Source organism: Rana temporaria, chromosome 3 (genome assembly GCF_905171775.1).
Source record: "Rana temporaria chromosome 3, aRanTem1.1, whole genome shotgun sequence".
Taxonomy (NCBI): Eukaryota; Metazoa; Chordata; class Amphibia; order Anura; family Ranidae; genus Rana; species Rana temporaria.
Genome location: NC_053491.1, coordinates 352851702 through 352863254, shown reverse-complemented (window position 1 = coordinate 352863254; position 11553 = coordinate 352851702).

Sequence of the window (11553 nt, the reverse complement as noted above, 5' to 3'; positions counted from 1 at the left end):
CTCAGGTTTAATAAAAAATGTAAAATCCTACTTACAAACATCCATGTAAATTAGACATGTAAAAACAGATACCGGCCAGCATAACAGGAGCCCTTCCTCCTAGCGTAGAACGCAATGACGTCACTGCACGCCGTACCAGACGCGTTTCATCATAAGTCTGACGTTTTCAATGGGGATGGGCTCTGCAGTGGTTCACCGCTATTTATACCCAAGCCTCGCTTTGATCACAAGGAACAGGAAGTATAGAGAACTCTATTTTGTATATGGGAAAGGGAAGCTAAACCAGCCATTAAAAGCTAGGATAAGCTTCAATCAGAAAAACTAATACAAATTTGTATCAAAAGAACAAATAATAACAGATAAAAAATCAAAAGTAAATCCCTAGATGCAGCTACCTCAATAATCGTACGGCCAAAAATGTATAATAACAACCGCAACCAAGGTTAGGCTGCCGTGTAAAACTCTATTGGAGAAATATGGGTTTCTCTCTAAACTAAAGTAAGCACATCACTTAGAAATGTGCATGTGAAAAAATTTGAGATTTTCCTAGCTTGTGACGGAAAATATTGATTATATGAAGACAGGAGGCGAGTATCTTATGCATTAATCTTCCTTTATTAATGCTCACAGCAGAATGTATTTCTAAAACTTTCAATGTAAAAACTTTTTCAAAACAACTACCACCCCCAGCAGTCCATATAGTCTCTAACCACGCCCTTACGGAGACCTCTATATAAGGGGACTGCCTGTGGTGGTTCCTCCTCTTTCTTGATGCGATGATGTCTAGAGGAAGAAATAATACCAACGTAGGGTAGAAGTGCAACTTTGGAGTCCAGACCAGCCGGTCGACGTCCAACAGCTTCCTGGGGTAAGGTTAACCACTGACCGTGACCCAACAGGGATCCAGGAGCTTGCAATCCCAACAGGGGATTCAAAGTAGTAACTGTATATCAGCCTGTATGTGGAATTCCCTCATCCTCCCAACCGAAGAATCCATCGGGAAGACGCATCTCGAGGTTCAGTAACCTGTGAAGGAGAAGAAACAACAATCGTAATAGGGAGGGTAGGGAGGGAAGATACTCGCCTCCTGTCTTCATATAATCAATATTTTCCGTCACAAGCTAGGAAAATCTCAAATTATATATCAGACAGGAGGCTCATATCTTATGCAATTTTAAAGCTATCTGTAACAAGCATGTAAACACACAAACCTAGTGTATAGTAATCTAAGAGATAACTGACAGTGAGATATGATCCTGCGGTCTGAAATAAAATTGGCGGAACGTGTTTTCCGAAGACCAGTCAGCTGCTCTCAAGAGATCGGAGAGTGAGCCTCCTGAAACGAGCACCTTGGTAGCCATAGCACCCCTGGTGGAGTGGGCACCGAACAGGGTAACGTCAATCCCCGCCATTTCCATGGCGGTCCTCACCCAGCGTGCCAGCGAGGCAGACGAGACAGGGAGGTGAGGTTTAACATAGGAGACAAGAAGCTGGGAAGAGCCCGCGGGTCGTAAAGCAGAGGTCCGGGCTTCATACGTCTGTAGGCAATGGACTACACATAGTAGTGGATGATCCGGGAATGAGGGGTAAAAGACCGAGGTAATGCCGGTTTTAGTTCGTCGTACAATGGTAAATTCTACCCCTTGTGGCGAGAATTGGCACCTGGAGACATCTAGAGCCTTAACATCGGACACTCTCTTGATGGAGATCAGACAAAGAAGGACCGTTAGTTTTATAGATAAAAGTCTCAGAGAGAGATCCGTGTTGTCCCCCCAATCGGCGAACATATCAAGCACCTTGGAAACGTCCCAGGTCGCTTGGTATCTAGGCCTAGGGGGACGTTGAAACTTTATTCCTCTCAGTAGGCGACACACTAATGGGTGTCTGCCAATAGGCAAGGAATCTACAGGACAATGGTATGCCGAGATCGCTGACCGGTAGATGTTAATAGAGCTATACGACCTACCGGATTCGAACGAATCTGCCAGGTAGTTGACCACTAATGGGATAGGGGCTTGTATGGGATCAACCTGTCGTTGATCACACCAATGGACCCATCGTTTCCAGGCTGATCGATATGCCGATCTAGTCCCGGGGGCCCAGGCCAGGGCGAGGAGATTCTGAGCCGATTCTGAAAGGATTCTATCAGGGGTTGTGATCCTGAGACTAACCATGCGAGAAGAGGAAGGTTGTCCTCTTGAATCAGGGGGTGAAGCTCCCCGTTCGGACCGGTGAGAAGGTGGGGAAACTGCGGGAGCAGTCTGGGAAAGTCTATAGTCATCCCCAGAAGTAGTGGGAACCAAGGTTGGGTCGGCCACCACGGTGTAATCAGAACTACATTTGCTCCCAGGTTGGATATCCGTAGGAGAAGTCTGGAGATTAACTGGAAAGGAGGAAATGCGTAGTGTGTTCCCTCCGGCCAGGGTTGGCGGAGAGCCTCCACCGCATAAGCCTCCGGGTCTGGCCTCCAGCTGAAGAAGTGGGACAGTTGGTGATTGAGCCTGGAGGCGAAGAGATCGAAAGATAGCGGACCCCAAAGCTTTTGTAAGAGAAGAAACATCGACCGATCCAGTCTCCAGTCGCTGGAGTCGCGAAGGTAGCGGGAGTTCCAATCGGCTACCGAGTTGCAGACTCCCGGAATGTATTTCGCTATGGGGGTAATGCCGTGATTCAGACAAAAATGCCAGAAATCTTTTGCAATATACGCCAAGGTTCTGGACTTGGTACCTCCCAGGCGGTTGACGTATTGCACCGCCGCCACATTGTCCATGCGAATAGAGAATACAACATGTGGGAGTATGAGGTAAGAAACTCTTGACAGCGAACAGGGCTGCTAACAGTTCTAGTGCATTGATATGCAGAGAAGTCTCCGCAGGGGACCAAGTTCCCCCTGTGGAGGCTGCGCCGCATCGGGCGCCCCAGCCCAGACGACTGGCGTCCGACTCTATGACGATGTCCGGGCTGGGGTTGAAGATGGTCCTGCCGTTCCACTCGACGGCATGGTGAAGCCACCATCGTAGCTCTTCGGTGGTTTCTTGGCAAAGAGGGATCTCGTCCGAGTACCTGAGGCCTTGTCGCAGGTGCATAATTTTGAGCCTCTGCAGGGCTCTGTAGTGCAATGGGGCCGGAAAAATGGCTTGGATAGAGGCCGCAAGCAGGCCCACCAGTCGAGCTAGTGTACGTAGGGAAAGGTATCCTTTGCGTAATGCTGATCGAATCTCTTTGCGGATAAGCGCGAGTTTGGTTTTGGGCAGACTGAGGGTGGATAGGATAGTGTCCACCGTGAACCCCAAAAATTCCATCTGTTGGGATGGGATTAAAACTGATTTGTCGTGATTGATCACAAAGCCTAGTTTCTGGATAAGGGATAATGTCCAGGACATGTGCAGAAGAGCTTGGTTCTTGGAATAGGCCATGAGGAGAATGTCGTCGAGATATATAATCAGACGAACTCCCCTGCTCCTCAGAGCTGCCACCACTGGTTTCATCAGTTTGGTGAAACACCATGGGGCGGATGACAGGCCGAATGGAAGGCAAGTAAATTGCCATATCCTGCCCTTCCACGGGAATCTCAGTAGATGTTGGGATTCTGGGTGTATGGGAACTGTAAGGTATGCGTCCTTCAGATCTATTTTCACGAGCCAGTCTCCAGGGTGGAGAAGGTCTCGAAGGAAGTGAATCCCTTCCATCTTGAAGTGACGGTACTGGACGTGTTGATTTAGGCCCTTGAGGTTGATCACTGGGCGGTAACCTCCCCCTTTTTTGTGCACTAGAAAAAGATTGCTCAGGAAACCTGGGGAAGAAGGGTCCACTTCTACAATTGCCTGTTTGGTAGCCAGGTCTTGTATCTCCTTGTCTATGAGAAGGCAGTTTCGTTTTGTAAATTGGATGGGGGGAGGAATGATGTTGAAAGGTGGTGGGGTTAGGATGTCTATTACGAACCCCCCTACTGAGTTTAAAATCCACGCGTCTGCCGTAATCGCAGACCAGGCGTGGGTAAAAAAAAAAACCTCAGACAGCCCCCTATGGGAATGTGATCGAATGTGGTGTAAGTCATACTCACCAGTTGGAGGTCGGGATCGAGGGTAGCCGCGTCCCCCGCGTCCGCGCCAGGGTCTGCCTCGTGGAGGAAAAAAGGGTGCCGGTTGAGCCACCGGGGCGGTGTAGGATGGAGCCTGGTAGTGATACGGGTTAGGGGTTCTACCCTGTGGCCTATAGAAGTTGGCACGGCCGGCAGAACGGCCTCTACTTCTGCCGGCCCTGTTGAAAACCTTATTGTTTCCTGTTTTCCTTAATGAATTCTGAGCCTTGTCCAGGCTGGTGAATAACCCTACGAATTTGTTTATGTCTTTGATGACCATGTCACCAAAGAGCATACCCTCAGCTGATGGACCGGGTTCAGATTCCGCCAGATGTGAAAGCTGGGGATCTAAGCGCATGAGGATTGATCTGCGCCGTTCCACGGAGCATGCCGTGTTGGCAGTGCCGGCCAGGCATAGGGCTCTTTGTGCCCAACCCCTCAGTTGTGGGAGATCAACTGGTTGTCCGGAAGCAACGGCTTGCTCGGACAGATTGAGGATCTTTGTAAGTGGACCCATGAGGTCCAGAATGCGGTCCTGTATTGAGCGGAAAGAACGTTCAATACCTTTTTTCTGGAACTTCCCCGTCTTTAGGAGGTATTTGGTTAGGACCGGATCCACCTCTGGGGTGGCTACCACCTTCTTGGGTATGGAAGGTCTAGGACATTCCGCCCTCAACTTGTTACGCGCAGTCCTGTCTAAGGACTTTCTGGCCCATAATTCCACGTATTGTGCCACATGTGGCAGGGGTGTCCATTCCCCCGAACGCGGATGGGTGATTGCGTCCGGGTGGAAAAAGGGTTCCCCAAGGGCGTCCAGTAGGACTTGATCCTGTGTGGCAGGATTGGCGGCCGTGTCAGGCGCCGTGGCCCCAGCATCTTCTATATAAGATTCAGAATCTGAAACGTCCGATCCTTCAGAGGGATCAGCCGAATCTTCCTCCGAGGAGTCATTGAATGAATCCGGTTTAGCCCGTCTAGTGGCTCTATACCCCTTCTGAGTCTCCCTGGGGTCCAGGGGTCGTGAAGTCTCGGATTGATGCTGGGGTTGGTAGACCGTGGTGGGGGCTACCTGTTGCAGACTGTTTACTTCCCCTGCCGGGGAGTCATGCACCACCAGGGTGTGCTTCCTCTTGTGTGAGGATTTACCCTTCTTAGAGGGTGGTTCACCCTGTTGGGGTGGTAATGCTGGACTATTGGTGGATTGTACCGTCCAAGCAGATGGGGTGGTGGAGGCCAGTGCAGCCTAAATGGACAGTTGGATAATATCCTGTAATTGTGAGGCACTCAGGGTATGAGAGATTCCTGTGGGATTTGTATCCCCATTGGTATTTGTTGGGTTAATTTCTGACATGGTAAGTTTTGCACACTGATGTCAGGTTAATTGTACTGTGAATGTGCTATTATCTTTTTAAAGAGGGTAATCTGCACAGTGATGTCAGGTCCACTGATCAATACTGTAGAGGGTATGGCAGTAATCTTTATCTTTTAAAAGAGGATGACCTGCACAATGATGGCAGGTTAACTGATCTGTATTGATGAGGAAAATATACAATGATGGCAGGTTAACTGATCTGTAAAATATCAGGGTAGTGCCTCTGGAGCAACGCTCCGTTTGTATGGGTCTATTAGGGAGTTTAGGGTAGCTGGTGATACCTATAGGATCTCACACCGTGGCTCCGTCCTATCCTCCCTTCCGTAGGCGCCGAATGGCGACGGAGGGGAGAGGAGCTTGAGATCTCCAGCGACCCGGGAACGAAGTCTCGCGAGACTTCGTCCGCTGGGCGCTGATTGGTCGATGGGCGAGAAACGGAAGCTCCGCCCCCCGTACGCGCGCGTTGAGAGGAGGAAGAAGGTACCTCCTTCAGAATGGCGGCGCTCGGGTAAGAAAACAGGACAGTGTAGGAGAGCGCACAATGACAGTAAATGAGGGGTGGGGGAAAGATGTCCCCCCCGATCGCGGGACACAGCACAATACAATAAATGGTAGTGCAAACCAGTGCTATGGAATGACAAAAAATCAATAGGAGAAATAGAGAATAAAGATATATATATAAAGGTATAGTTATATATATAGAGTAGAGCGTATAAATGCTGAAGAATAGAATATTCAAAGAAAGCAATAGGTGAAAATATTTCCTAAACTGCTTGAATAAAATGCTTATCAAGAAATCAAGTACTTATCTTTGCTGTGAGCAGAAAGAAAGAGGAGGAACCACCACAGGCAGTCCCCTTATATAGAGGTCTCCGTAAGGGCGTGGTTAGAGACTATATGGACTGCTGGGGGTGGTAGTTGTTTTGAAAAAGTTTTTACATTGAAAGTTTTAGAAATACATTCTGCTGTGAGCATTAATAAAGGAAGATTAATGCATAAGATATGAGCCTCCTGTCTGATATATAATCATATATTAACCTGTGATCATCTAAACATGTGCGATTACAGTAACATGCGGATTAAACACAACACAATAGTAGTGCTAATGTGAATCTAAAGGTGGAGAAATTACAGTTCCATATTACGGAAACCGCAGTACATATTCATATGGTAAAAAGTGTATAAAAATGATATATAGAAAAAATTAATTGTAAATATATATGAAAAATTGGAAATGGTAATAATTAGAGCCCCTAATTACAGGGGGATTGTGCACTTGTTTAGATGATCACAGGTTAATATATGATTTTTTTCACGTGCACATTTCTAAGTGATGTGCTTACTTATAGTTTAGAGAGAAACCCATATTTCTCCAATAGGGTTTTACACGGCAGCCTAACCTTGGTTGCGGTTGTTATTATACATTTTTGGCTGTACGATTATTGAGGTAACTCCATCTAGGGATTTACTTTCGATTTTTTATCTGTTATTATTTGTTCTTTTGATACAAATTTGTATTCATTTTTCTGATTGAAGCTTATCCTAGCTTTTAATGGCTGGTTTAGCTTCCCTTTCCCATACTCAAAATGGAGTTCTCTATACTTCCTGTTCCTTGTGATCAAAGCGAGGCTTGGGTATAAATAGCGGTGAACCACTGCAGAGCCCGTCCCCATTGAAAACGTCAGACTTATGACGAAACACATCTGGGACGGCGTGCAGTGACGTCACCACGTTCTACGCTAGGAGGAAGGGCTCCTGTTATGCCGGCCGGCATCTGTTTTTACACGCCTAATTTACATGGATGTTCGTAAGTAGGATTTTCGTCCTGATTCCTGAATCTAAGGCATTTTGTTAATTGTTCAAACTAATTGGACTTTTCTGTTTATGCTGTCATATTTACACTTGCCCTCTGCTATGTGTATTTTTTAGTTGGCGCAGTTTTTTTCTTTTTTTCATTTACATTTGTGTTTGTAACACGTGATTGCAGCCTTCTGGTATTCACACCTGATTATTAGTTCTTGGTTAGCGCAATTTTGTTTCCTTAGTTCACGAAGATAGTTTCCCAGGTGTGAATCAAACCCAGGAACCTAAATATACAAGGCCAAAAAACAAATACCCTAGGGGCCCATTCAGACCTCTCCAGTGCAATGCATTGTGGAAATTTACATGTTAACACATGCATAACTGCAAAGGGCCTTAAAACACGTTATGTAGATGGCTGTGTGTTGCAGTGGTAATCATTGTTAAATGTAAATAAATAGAGCAGGGCGCCAAACTAGTGTGAGATAAAAACAACACTTTTGATTCAAGGCTCACTTACATATAAAGATTCTGGGGCAGATCCTCAAAGAAATTACGCCGGCGTATCTGTTGATACGCCGCGTAATTTCAAATTTTGCGCGTCGTATCTTTGTTTTGGTATCCACCAAACAAGATACGACGGCATCTGTGTTAGATCCGACAGGCGTACGCCTTAGTACGCCGTCGGATCTAAGATGCAATTTTCCGGCGGCCGCTGGGTGGTGTTCACATCATAATCCGCGTTGTGTATGCAAATTAGCTTTTTCCGACGATCCACGAACGTACGAGCGGCCGTCGCATTCTTTTACGCCGTTTCCGTTCGGCTTTTTCCGGCGTATAGTTAAAGCTGCTATCTGGTGGCGTACTCAATGTTAAGTATGGCCGTCGTTCCCACGTATAATTTTGAAAATTTTATGTTGTTTGCGTAAGTCGTCCGTGAATGGGGCTGGACGCCATTTACATTCACGACGAAAACAATGACGTCCTTGCAACGTCATTTGGAGCAATGCACCCTGGGAGTTTTGACGGACGGGGCATGCGCAGTTCGTTCGGCGCAGGGACGCGCTTCATTTAAATGAAACACGCCCTCTACTCCCGCATTTGAATTCCGCGCCCTTACGCCGCAAGGGATACACTACGCCGCCGTAACTTACGGAGCAAATTCTTTCGCAAATGTATGTGGATCTGCCCCTCTGTGTACAGCTTATGTGGCTGGTGCAAACATGCAAGGAAAGCTTCAGTAATCTGGATGGACTGGGTGACAGCTGTAGGTCACAGGCAGGCAGATGGAATGTCAGCTGTGTCTCAAGCCCTCCCTCATGCCACTGACAGGAGACAGAGACAAGTATGGGGATGGGCTGCTTGTCTCTGTCTCCATCTTGTTTTTCAAGCTTGTCCCGCTCTCTTGTCAATAGTGTCAGTGAATAGAGTGAATGGCTTCTATAAATGGAGTAGCTGGGCAGAAAAGACAGGCATAGTTGATGAGTGCCTGTCACAGTTCCATCAATTCTATTAACCCCCAACGCACTGGAAGATTAAGGTGAGGGGTCAGGGTTCATTGGAGAAGAAAGATTTCACCTATAAAAGGACACAGCAGCACAAGGGACTCGTCATATTAATGATAATTTGTGGCTATTTTTATTTTTAACTAGACGTATGCCCCGTACACACGATTGGAAATTCCGACAGCAAAAGTCCGATTTGAGCTTTTGAATGGAAATTCCGACCATGTGTATGCTCCATCGGACTTTTGCTGTCGCAATTTCCGCCAACAAAAGATTGAGAGCTGGTTCTCAAATTTTACAATGGAAAAAAATTCCTATCGGAAAATCCGATCGTCTGTAAAAATTCCGACACGCAAAATTCCGACGCATGCTCGCAAACAATTCGACGCATGCTCGGAAGCATTGAACTTTGTTTTCTCGGCTCGTTGTAGTATTGTACGTCACCAAGTTCTTGACGGTCGAAAGTTCAGAGAACTTTTGTGTGACTGTGTGTATGCAAGCCAAGCTTGAGCGGAATTCTGATCGTGTGTACGCAGCATTAGGCTTTAATGGCACCCCAACTGATTAACCCAAAGTACCTCAGATTCACATGCTTTGCAGTGCACACAATTTTTCTGATATTTTTAGTCTGTTCTGGTGTGTTGGTGATGCATTCTTGGGAATATACTGTCTTAAAACAATGTATGTTAACACAAAAAAAAAAAAAATACATGCATTACATCAGAATATGAAAGAAATGGTATCTCGCGCCAATTTAATAAATATAAAAGGAAATTAAATAAGAGCTGCTCCCCAAAAAAACTAAATGGAGAGACCAATAGTGCAATGTGAGAGAATAGACAGGACTGAGTGGGCCCTTAAAAGAGAAGTGTGACAGAACCCACTGTCACTGTGTGTTTTTGGAAGGGACTGGGGGCGGGCCTCCAACCCACAGACTATGGGCCAGAAAATACTGGAGACCTGAAGCTGGCATTGAGATAATGTAATGCTACATCCCTTCTCCCCCCCCTTGTTGCTGTGCCTAATTGTGTTGATTCATGACACATAGACAATGGAGACTGGACTGGAGACGTCTTTCCGCAGGGGGTGTGTATTGAGAGGCTGCCTGCTTACCATAATCTCATTAGGTTTATCTGTAGCCTGTTTCAATGTACAAATGTTCAGTTCCCATTGGTTGTTCCTTGCCCCCCTCCCCTCTTAGACAAGGCTAAGGGCAGTGTCCCTAACTGTGTGTAAAACTGTATGTTTTCCATAATCTCATTAGGTTTATCTGTAGCCTGTTTCAATGTACAAATGTTCAGTTCCCATTGGTTGTTCCTTGCCCCCCTCCCCTCTTAGACAATGCTAAGGGGAGTGTCCCTAACTGTGTGTAAAACTGTATGTTTTGGATTTAATAAACAGTTTAAGCTCTGCATGTTTAACCCTCAACACCTGTGTGGATTGTCTCGTGATTGAGGGGTTAAGGGCTGGTTATGGCGAATCTGCAGGCTGCGGGTGCGTTTGGAGGACAGGAGACACAGGTCTGGCGGATGTGCCCACCTGGGGTATCTGAGATACGTCACAAGAAGTATGGGATATTTTCCCCCCCATATTTATACTTGCCTAGCTGAATGCAGAATTGGTCCAATGCTGCATCTGTCCCCTGCCGTCTCTGCACTGAGAACCGCCGATGGCTCGGTTCTCTCAGCTCAGCCTAACCAGCTTAGGCTGGACTTCTCCTTTAAGGACAACAGATCAGACAAGTCTGAACAGGCCTTTTAGTGAGGTTGTCATTTTTTAAATGTTCTTTCACCCACTGTGCCAAGCTAAACTATATTGTCAAATGTTCTGAAAGAGTGGTCAAACATTCCCATAGACACACTTCCAAATGTTGTGGACAGCCTTTCCAGAAGAGTTGAAGCTGTTATAGCTGCCAAGGGTGGGCCAACACAATATTGAACCCTACAGACTAAGACTGGGATGCCATTAAAATTCATGTACGTGTAAAGGCAGACGCCCCAATACTTTTGACAATATAGTGTACCTACCAGATTGCTAGGATCCAGTGCATGCATGCAGAGAATTGTGCAGTTTCGGAGCCTAGGCAATTGGAAATCTTGACTGATTCTCTGCAGACAAACCTGACCAGGTTTTTTAAACTGATCCCTTATCACTAATTATTATTGCAAAGAGTTAGTACGAGAATCACCTAAACAGTGCATGCACACACACACACACTTGCTAATTGCAGCCACTCAGGACACATCTCATTGCTGTTCTTTGGACAATGACTTGGATTTAGTGCTAACATTCTTGTCTCCAGTTTTAAAGTGTATGTAAATCTTGAAATAAAATGCATGAAATGAATGCCCCGCTTGCACTTTTTCCCAGCTCTATATTGCTTTGCATCTTTCCCCTTTATATGTACTTACTGGAATGGCACTTCCTGTCCTAGGGTGACAGTGCTGCTATGAATGGCTTCCTAAGCAGCAACAGCATTGTCCCCAAAGGAATAGAACCTCTCGTTGGCCAATTATAGCTGCTGCCATCTTTGCATGACAGTAGCAGCTGCTTATGAACTGCCCTGTTTGAGTCAGTGCACCTATGTCTAAGTATCACATGTATAAAATAGAAATGGGAAAGAGAACTGAAGCAGTATAATGTTCTGAAATTAATACATGGAAAAAAAAAAGCTTAACATTTTATTACGTACAGTACAAAAAAAGGTCACATACTTTTTTTGCCCTTAGCTTGCATATATTTTATAAATAAGGATTCAGTTATACTTTAATTTATTATCCCATTAGCCTATCTAT